Source organism: Physcomitrium patens, chromosome 15 (assembly GCF_059467195.1).
Source record: "Physcomitrium patens ecotype Gransden chromosome 15, ASM5946719v1, whole genome shotgun sequence".
In the NCBI taxonomy this organism is placed as follows: Eukaryota; Viridiplantae; Streptophyta; class Bryopsida; order Funariales; family Funariaceae; genus Physcomitrium; species Physcomitrium patens.
Genome location: NC_143424.1, coordinates 7,461,709 through 7,473,012, shown reverse-complemented (window position 1 = coordinate 7,473,012; position 11,304 = coordinate 7,461,709).

The following is an 11,304-nucleotide window of genomic DNA, read 5'->3' as shown; positions in this document are numbered from 1 at the left end:
ACATCCAACTTGGAGACAAAGGCTCTAGTAATTCATGCAGAAGTGATGAAACTACACGAGAGGTCTGTAACCAAGACTCTCTGCGCATGCGATGGGATGTAACAGCGTTATCAATATTTACATGGAGACAAGTCAAAAGCTTCAACCGTTTCTGAGATGTCTAAAAATCACATCTTTTTTCACCAGCTGAGGATGGCCAAAGTGATAAACAATTGTGCACGTGGACAAAATCGCATCCATCATGACCACTATCGGACCTCAGTGGAGAACCTCCCATGGACACTCATGATCAAAAAGTTTACGATACACGACATTCCAGGTGGAAACTGCCGCTGAAACCGCAGTTGAAGGTCAAACGGCATCCGGCTGAAATACAGGATTATTATCCCGGGGCCATGGATCAACAGACAGGCCACTACATGGAATTGACAAAGCCAGAGGGGGTTGAAATGCGGCGCTGAAGACATCGCTCAAAATTGCCCACAACCTTGATATAGAGTTTAAGCACAGTGGTGAATCGATGCAAGCTTCGACGTGTCATGCATGTCGGTAACGATTAGATTCCGTTTCTTTATAACTTGAAGGTGCCGCACATAACAACAGTTCAAGCTTCTGCACACACGGATCTCTGAAACTTGACGACAAAATTGGTGGATCTTCCACAGATTGTTGCAGAGATTGCATGGGAATCAAAGCTTCTTCGATTCAATGCGACGATCAGGTTCATGCCATATGCGCGGAATCAAAGCTTCTTCGATTCAATGGCTGAACTGATTGACGCCTCTGTGCTCTGCATCAGACATGGTTGTGGGAATCCGCGCAGACATTCATTTCAAAACGACACATTGCTGCAAAACAGGAATCATTTCACTTGTGGGGTGCTTCATTTAATGCAGACGACCCACTTAAACATATCTGCAGTATGGGTATGATAAAATAAAAAAATTCCCCATGTAGGGAAATAGAATTCCGGAGGATTCTAGGTTTTTTCATATCTTTTTGCGAAAAAATAAAATTACTATGAGTTTTCTAGCTGAAGATTCTGTTTAATATAAACTTGTAATATATAGGTTAATCTAATTCCGACCAATGGTTGGTTACAAAATTGAGAATGCTTGATTTGTGTAATTGAGAATTGTGGCACTTAAATATGCTTTCAATCTATACTTCATATTGTGCTATCTAAGGATGATAATATGTAGATGATGCAACCAAAATTCCAACATTTGGTTGTAAATAATTAATTATTTCAAGTGAGATTTTTGTAGCAAGATTTCCTTATTTTCGGTTGTCTCCAAATCCTAATTCACTCATCTTATAATTTTGTTCCAATGGCTCTCTTAAGCTCTCTCTTTAACATTTAATTGCATTGGCCATGCACTTTGTACATGGTATGGTATTGGAATATGTTGCAATTGTATAAGAGTTGGAATCATAAGAGAGCCATCGGAACAAAATTGTTGCGATTGTAGCATGGAGTATATACAAATGGAATAATTTTGAAATAGACTTACAAATATAAAATGCATGTTGCTCATGAGCTGCAAATTGTATGTTAGAGATTGTAGATTAGCACATGGCAAAGACGCATGTTGAAATGAACGTGTGAGCATAATTAAAAGCTCCAATGGTTAATTACAATTCTTTTTTTAATTTTTAATATATTTTTACTAATTTTAATTCTAATATAACTAATTAATAGATCCAAATTAGTTTTTTTAGTTAATTATGACTTTGATCATATCTTTAGGTTGTTAATTAGATGGATACTTCTAATTAGTAGATTGATTGACTATTTTAAAACTCAAAAGAAAAAATAGTAAATTTAGAAGGTCTATGATTTTCTTTTCTTGAATTACTTTAAATCTTTTTCTTAGTAATAACACTACAATTTTAGTAGAATTTCTCTTCTAATTCTTAGGAATTATATCTTAAATTAATTCACGATCTTAATTTTCAATCCAAAAGCTAATTTCTAATTTGACTATGGTTAGAAAGACCCTTAAATCTAATTGCTCTATCTTCTTAATTAATTTAAAAGATTTTAAAGCTTAAATTCATTTCGTAATTTAATTGGATTAAAAATATAAAGTCTAATTGTTAAATTAATGATGATCTTAAAAAGATGGAGACAAGCTAAATTTTTGGTGGAGTTTCCTCTCGTAGTGATTTTAATCACTACTTGAAGTTAAAAAAAAAAGGAAAAATTGGAAAAAATCACAAATTCAAGGCCAATTTACAATTAGGTTTTAGATTTGCCAAGAGTTCATGCTGAAGGGAGTTTAAATTGAAGAATGGTGATTATGAAGGCTTTGATGGCAAGAACCCTTGCTGATTTCCAAGTAAACTAATTAGAATTAGAATTGTAGTTGAAATGTGTAACTAAATTAGCAAATTAATTGATTCTTATGATTTAGAACTCAAATTTGGGCTTGTGAATAGTATTTCTTAGGATAAAAATATGTTTTAAAGACATTGGTGGTGTTGGTTTCACCAAAAATGTGTTAGTTTTGAATTCTAGGCATTTTTAGTCTTGAAATCGGATTTGTGCTGAGAGTTATTGAGGACCCTTGATCTTCATTAGGGATTTTCCAATTTTGATGGTGGAGATGTGTCCGCCACTTTTGGGCCTCCTCCCACCTAGTTAAGAAGGCTTAGGTAATTGAGCTCCCTTTCTCTCTCTCCATCTTCTTGTGGCGAAGCCATGGCAAAATGTTCCCCCATCTTATGAATGCAAATTTTCTTCTTTAAACTTATATGGTTTCAGTTTTAACTCGCTCAGTCTATCTCTTTTTATTTTCTTTCTGTGAAACTTTGTAAGCAGATTCTACTCATCTTTAGCTTAGTAACGGCATAAGGCACGCTTGATTTAAAGTTAAGACGAATTTTTGGCGAGTTTTCAAGGTGGTAGGGGTCTATTGCCTTGGCAATGTAAGAGCATCGGCTTAAAAAATCTATAACTTAGTGACCTTTGACTCAACTTTGATGTGGATTTTTGAAATGAATGCAATCTAAAGTTTATTTTACTAAAAAATTTAAATCTTTAATCCCCGATCTATATCAAGTTTTTAATGATTTTTTAAATGCAAAGGGATCTATTGCCTTGACAGTGTTGAACAATCAGCTTTGAAATTTTTTATCTTAATACTTACTTACATTTTTTTGCTGAAATTTGTTGGAAAAAAAACTCTATTAAGTGTGTTTTTAGGAAAAATTATACTTGTCAATTTTAAACTATTAATTGATTTTTAGTAAATTTTTAAGTAGAAGGGGGTCTGCTGCCTAGGCAGCTCAAGTCGCCTTGCTTTGAAAACACACATCTCGAATGTCAAACCTTGGATCACCATGAAATTTGGTAGATAGGAGCAATTCTACGTCAACCTCAACTAAAAAAATTTTCAAGTGCATAAGAGCTGTGTGGAATTGTTAGCAAAGTTTTGAATAACAAGGGATCTACTGCCTTCAACTTGACATACTCTAAGTAAGTTTTTCTTCCCTAATCACCCTCTAATCACATCCCTTAGCATCTAAATTGCTATATTATTACTCATTCGTCTTATTACCATCAATTAATGTTATTTAATAATTTCAAAGAACTTTTACCTCACTTGGAAATTAATCTTAAATTCTTATCTTTCCATTCATTCTTATCCTTAAGGATAAAATAAAATAAAAAATAAAAATAAAGATTAATCTGATCTTTTAATTTTTTCCTATTTCTTTTAACCTTAATCTTTTAATTTTTTCTTTTAACCTTAACCTTTTAGCTTTTACTTTTAACCTTCAACTTTAAACTTTTACTTTTAATCTTCAACTTTAAACTTTTACTTTTAATCTTAATATTTTACTTTTATTACTTTTAAACTTTCACTTAACTTTTAATAATTAATTCTAACTTAAATTTTAATTAATTTAATTTAATTTATTTAATTTATTTTAATTTTTTAATCTTCCAAATTTCATCTTTTAGCTTAAAAAAAATCTTAACATCATGTTGGTACTGAACTTAAATATTTAAGGCTGTTTATTACTGAATTTCCAATTCTAGATGAAGTTTTGTCATAAAAACTTCATCTATAGCTAACTTCTTATATAGAACTCCAATTTACATGATTAATACTACCTTAGAAAGCCTTAGACTAGCACTCTAGCATGGTATTCATTATTTTTATTTTATTTTATTCTAATTCATAATTTTCAGAATAAGTCTTGAAAGGCACTTAACTAAATGAACTACAAATGCTAAAAATTAAATCATAAAAAAGTGTAATTAACTTGTTGTGTTGTTGGATTAATCTTAATTATTACCTCATTTTGGTTTTCCTATCTTATAGATGATTTGCATCTCTACATTAATTAGTATTGGGCTCTAATGTAAGTTATGATCTAATTAAATCAAATTTAAGTGGGGAAAAAAATCCACTTACAGAAGGCTTAAAATTTTGTCCTCTCTTTACACCCTATGCTAGAGTTGTAACATCTTGTTGCTATGCCTTTGTTTGCAACCTCTTTACAACCTGCAATGTCCAAGCCTTTATTTGTAAAGCTTATTGGTGCACCTTCAAGCATATTGTCTTTCACTCTTCTGTCTTGTGTATATGCTCTTCTCCCACATTATGCTAGTAAGCTTCTTTCAAAATTGTCCTTTCCTCCTATTCTTATAATTTTTTTTCTTTCAATTCTTCTCGTCAAATTTGTGGATTTTTTTTTCTTCCTTGCTTGTTGAAGATTTTATTCTTGGATTTGCTACACAATACTCATATATATATATTTATATTTATATATATATATATATATATATATATACATATCCAAATTTATTATTAATAATTTAGAAAAATTTATAAATAAATCTATATTGTATCTTTTTGAATTAGACCTTTTTATGACGATCGACAAAGTTAAGAAGCAAATTATGGATTTTTGGATTAATGCAAGGAAGATCTATTCCACGAACATCTTTTGTAAATTAAAAATTGAATATATTTACAACGACAAAAAGAAAATTGGTAGCAGAATTTGGAGCGAGCTTCAATTCAATTATAATATTATTAAGCAAAAAGAAGGTTTGATATCACCATTTGATCTTATATCCAACTTGCTTTCATCTTTATGTAATGCAAAATATCTAATTCTATTGTTTTTACCTTGTCTAACTTGTTTGGAAAATTGCATGTATGTTTTGATTGGATCTATGTCTTTATCTATTGCCATTTTGTTTAATTAAAATATTTTAATAGAATTAAAGCCTTAAGTAATATCATTTACTACCAAAGTCTACTTCAAGCTTAGAAATATCCAATACATAAGAATATTTTTATGCTCATTTATTTAAATTTTTAGATATAAAATAATTTCAATATTTCTTAAAGTAGCTCTTGAATGATCTAAAGATATATATATGTAGAGGCTATATGGTATAGGATGTATGATATATTAGGGTTAAAAATTCCCCTCTTGCATTTTATGCTAGTTTTGTAACTTCAGTAGTAATATGGCTTGTATGTTTGTCAAAGATCAATAGATGTCTTTGAATAAAAGAAATGTCATCAAGTTGTCTCATGCTCTTAATAAAATAAAAAATCCATGTAGAAAACAAATAATCCATTGTTTCATCTTTGAATTGCATTATCATAGTTGTACTTCACTTGTACCATTTTATGTAGTTTTGGCAAAAATGCTTCTCTCTAAAAATGTAGAACAGTAATATGGCTAACTTTATGGCTAACTTTATTGCATTAATATAGATTAAAATTGTAAATCATTCTCTTTAATTTGAAATAATAAAATACGTCCAGCAAGCACTTCTTTGAGCTATAGTAAATACATCACCATTTCTTCTTATTTCTATGCTAGACTTGTCACAATTCTATACCCTATTTGAAGGATGTCTATGCAAAATATGTCTCAGACATATATATTTTCTTAGATAAGAAGTGCTAATTAGAAAGTAAATATAGATAGATTTGATATTATCTTGTGGTAAAGCTTCATAGATGCATATTTGATTTTATACATGTTTATAATTGATTGATAAGTTAAAAACTTAGCCAAAAAATTAGCCATATATTGCATGTGTAGATAGCTTGTGGTATAAGCTAATGATGTAGAATGTATATAAGAAACTTGCCTTGCAAGTTAAGATACATATCTCACAAATTAGACACATTTTGAAGCTCATATAGAATGTCATTACATAGCTTTTATTTAGATAGTATATATAGAGGCAAGAGTAAAGCCTTCTTCACTCTTGTCAATGCCTTTTTAGTCTTTAATCTTGTTTCAAGTCTTTTCAATATTTTTATCTTTAGCAATGGCCATTCTAATTTAATATTATGCCATCTTTGAGTGATTCTCCAATATTTTTAAATGACACAAGAGTATATTGATCTTTTAATTCTTTAAGATTTATATCTTTGATAAAATGTATAATTCACTGAAATTACCATAGGAGCTTTGCATATTTTCTTTTTATGTTGTCTTTATACTAAAAGATTTGAAGACTTATGTCACCTTCAATGTGAGATCCAAGTAATAGTGTTTAAACTATCTCAACCATTCATACATGAGATTCTATTTTAAACAAGGTACATCAAGTTCTAGTTAATTAAAAAAATCTTATTTTTAAAACTATAGAATTCAAACCTAGGCCCCTATTGCATATAGCTAGAATTTATATCACATACTTGTTTACTTTCTCTATAATTAAAACTTCTTAATTTTTATTTTTATTTTAAAATATTTATACATCATAACAACACTCTTTAAAAGTTATGAAATATTATGGTTTATTGCTGCTTATCTAATGCTTGCACCATGTTCATTCTTTATTTAGGCCATTCTCATTTGCTGGTCACTTTAATTAATTAATTAATTAATTGATTTATTATCATTATTATTATTATTTTATCTTAACAATGATACTTCAATGTTGCTTTCATTGACGTGGTTAGAATTGATAGTTGCTATAATCTCCTACTATTGTTTGAATGCTTGTAATGTCTTTCACATTAAAATTACTAAAGAATAGTACTTTACTTTCTTTCTTTACCTTAATCATATCTACAGCTCTATCATAGTTGCCTCTGCCTTTGATTTGTCCCTTGTAACTTTTCTTACTTCTCTTTGCTCTTCTATCAACTTCACCATCCACAAAAATATGCTTTCTTTACAATTATACAATCTCAATTGCTTTATAATTGTTAATTTGAGTTCCAATAGAAGAATTAAGATCACTTCTATTACTATATTAGTCTTGTCTGCAATTGTTAGAGCTGAAATCCACTTGCTTATTTCAAATTGGCATAAAATTATTAAATTCTACCATATTATTGTCAAAATGTACAATCAAGCTATCAGATTTTTTCTTCTATTTCTATTTATATAATTGAATAGTAATTGAACAATTTAAGTATTGATTCAAATTATAAATTGATAAAATGTGCACAATCATGTTTGCAATTAAGCTAATACTCTTCTCATTTTTTCTTGCTTATGCAACTATGAATCAACTAAGAATCCAAGAATTGACTCAAACAGTGATATTAATAAAATGTGTACAATCAACTTCACAATTGAGCTTATTCTCTTCTTCTTTGCTTCTACTTATACAACTGTGTATTGAATTCAATTCAAAACAAAGCTTGTATCTATTACTTTTAGCCACTCCTATTGAATTCAAATTCTATCCCAACTTATCAATAACTATCAATAAAATTGAAATAAATCTATTTTTTCTTGTGATACTTTGTTGGAATTAGAAACCCAAAAATCTAAAACATGGATTGGAATGAAAAAATTCTTATCAATTAATTTTGATATGGATTAAAAAATAATATCATAAATTTATTATTAATAATTTTAAAGACAAATTCATTATAATAATTTATTATTTAAGATATTACAAGCAATAATTGATTTTTTGAAAGATATTAAGAATAAAGATCTGATTGAAGACATATTAGTTAAATCATGATAAAAATACTTAAAGTTTTAATTTATATATTTATTTGTTTTTATATTAAGACTAGAATCTATACAAATTAATATGGTATATTTTAAATCTCCCATTAAGAAAAAAAAGAATCAATATTGTCAAGAAAGATTGTGCTTATATTATGGAAAACCTAAGCACATTACTTAACATTGTCAAAAGAAGCAATGCAATTATAAAATGAGAAGAATAATTTCTAAATAAGAAAATATGTCAAAAAATAAGTTTATTCAGCTATTGTAAGAATTATATAATTAGAATCTTATGCAATGACCAATTATTTGTAAAACTATTTCTTTAGATATAGCAATTAATGGTTATAATAACTTATTAATATTTAATATTATTAGATTTTTTTAATCTAATTATTTTAGATTTTTTATAACTAGAGAAGTATAATCATTGAATAGATTGAATTTCTTACAACCATGATTTTTTTTATAGCAAAATCTAAACTTTTATTATTCAAATAGAAAGTTATAAGTTTAATACAACCAAACCTTTATATATAAATATAAGAATATTTATCCATGCTACAAAAAAAATCACTTTTTTCTATTTATATCGTATCTATTTTTATTAGTGAAAAGACTTTAATTAGAATTTTAATCCAATATCAAGATTATCAAGATGTTTTTTTAGAAGATAAATACAAATATTCTTCTAAAACATTTTCCTTGTCATTATTCAATTGATCTTCAAAAAAGAGCTCAACCACCATTTAGATCAATCTATAGCTTATCATAGAACAAGTTGGCTCTACTTAAAGATTACATTCATAAAAACTTTATAAAGAACATTAATTTTTATTTAAATTTTTTAATAATTTTTTATTTTATTTATTAAAAAAAATACTATTGATGTCTATAGATTTATTAAGAACTCAAGAAGATCACCATCAAGAATAGATATTATTTATCTTTAATATCAAGATCTTAATTAATTGAATCAAATAAATTTTTATATAAAAATAGATCTATAAGGAGCATACAATGTAGTACATATTAATAAAAGAAATGAAAAGAAGCTTACATTTTGGACCAAATATAAGTATTTTTAATATAATATCATGCTTCTTGGACTCACAAATGTACTAATTGTTTTTCAACATCTAATGAGTATTATATTTTAAGACTTTTTAAATAATTTTATCTTCTATTATCTAGGTAATATTATAATTTATTCTAATAAAATAAAATAATATAAACTTCATATTTATTGTATGTTAAAAAAACTTAGAAATAGAAGGTTATACTCCATGATGGAAAAGTAAGTATTTCATACTATTTGAGTTGATTTTTTAGGATATATTATTTTAAATGATGTTTTTATGATGGATCTTAAGAAAGATCAAATTATCATAGCTTGAAAGATTCTAAGAATAATAAGAAATGTGTAATGTTTCTTGAGATTTTTTAATTATTATTAAAAAATTTCAAGATTTTTTTTCAAATAAATTTTTTATTCATATGTTTGACTTATAAAGATATTTTTGAATTGAATAAAGAAGAAAAATATTATTTAAAGATTTTTTTTAATTTTTTTTTAATTTTTAAGTCAATCTTCTATTGTTTCAACTTCTTCAAAGCATCTTTAATAGAAACAAATGCATCAAACTTTGATTTGACTACAATATTTACAGAAATAGAAGTAGAAGATAAATTTTATCTAATAGCTTTTTATTTTAAAATTTTTTTAGGAGAAAAGATCAATTGGAAGATCCTTGACAAAAAAATTCTTGTAATTATGGATTTATTTCAAAAATGGTACTATTTTTTGGAAAGCACTTCAAGTCTAGTAATTATTTATAGAAATCACAAGAATTTCAAGTATTTCATGAATACTTATGTTTTAAATTATTTCCAAGCTATTAAAATATGTCTCTATCAAGATTTAAATTTAAGATCACTTATCAACTATGAAAAAAACTAGATATATCAAATACCCTTTGTAGATATTTTTAACTTATAATCAAAGAAGAGATGCAACTTTTGAATAATAGCAAATAATTCTTTAGAAGTGAGAGCAATTTCATCTTTGAGCTATGAAATTAATATTTATTACTAATTCAATCATTCTTTAAGCAATTTCAATCAAATATGTCTTAATATCTTCTTATTTATGTGAAATACATTACAAGATTATGTCTCTCAGTTTGTCTCTGAGGTACAATCTATTATATTTTGAAAGACACTTATATATTCTAAAAATGAATTACAACTGTGTTTTTATCAAGTAAGTCACAATTTTTTAATTACATGACATTTCAGATGTAATAAGATTTTAGAATGAATATCCAAAAAAATTTGGTGGCCTCAATTGTGGAAAGCACTTAAAGACTTTGTACAATCATATAATTTTTTTTTCAAGATTTAAAATTCCTTATCATCAATCTTATAGACTTCTTACACCATTACCTATATAAAACAACTATAGATTTTTATTTTTATGAATTTTATAACTTTATATTTATAATAGAAGATTATTTTATAAAGATAGCATATTTTTTATTATATATAAAAAATATCACAAGTATTTTATTTTATTTTATTTTATTTTTTAATAATATTTATTACTATTAGGAATTACTAAAGGATATTATATTTATAGAAAGATTCAATTTGTATTAAGGTTTTCAAAAAATATGTCTTAAGCTTAAAAAAGATTCTTTATAATTTTAAATAATGGATATTGAAGGTAGACATAAAACTATCTTTGGCTTTTCATCTTCAAATTGATAGACAAATAAAATTGGTGAATCAAATTTTAGAGCACTATTTGAGATGTATTATTAATTATCATTAAGGTGATTTGATATATATATTTTTTATTAATAGAATTTTCTTATAATAACATAATACATTCTTTTATTTAATAATTTTTTTTTTGTTAGTTATAATTACCATCTACAACTTGATACTTTTGACTTTTGATAAGTTGATAATCTTATCATTTTTTGATAGTATATTAATAGCCACCATTTAGTTGAAAGTCAATTATTGTAATCACATTATGTACTATTTTGAAGCTACAACGAGCTACTTTAAGAAGTCAACTAGAAAGAGAGAAGGTGTTATAATAGCAAAGTTTAGCAAGAAAATTGTAGCATAGGAGATATGGCAGAGCAATCCTAGATGGAGACTCAAATACAACATCTCTTAGGCCAAATATCTACTTTGCAAGGAAAAATAGAAGCTTGTAAGATAAAGGAGTTGATATCTACTAGGCTGAAATTGAACAAGCTTGATACATATTTAGGGACCTTAAGGCAAAAAGGTATATGCCAATGATTCTTCACTATGCAACAATGC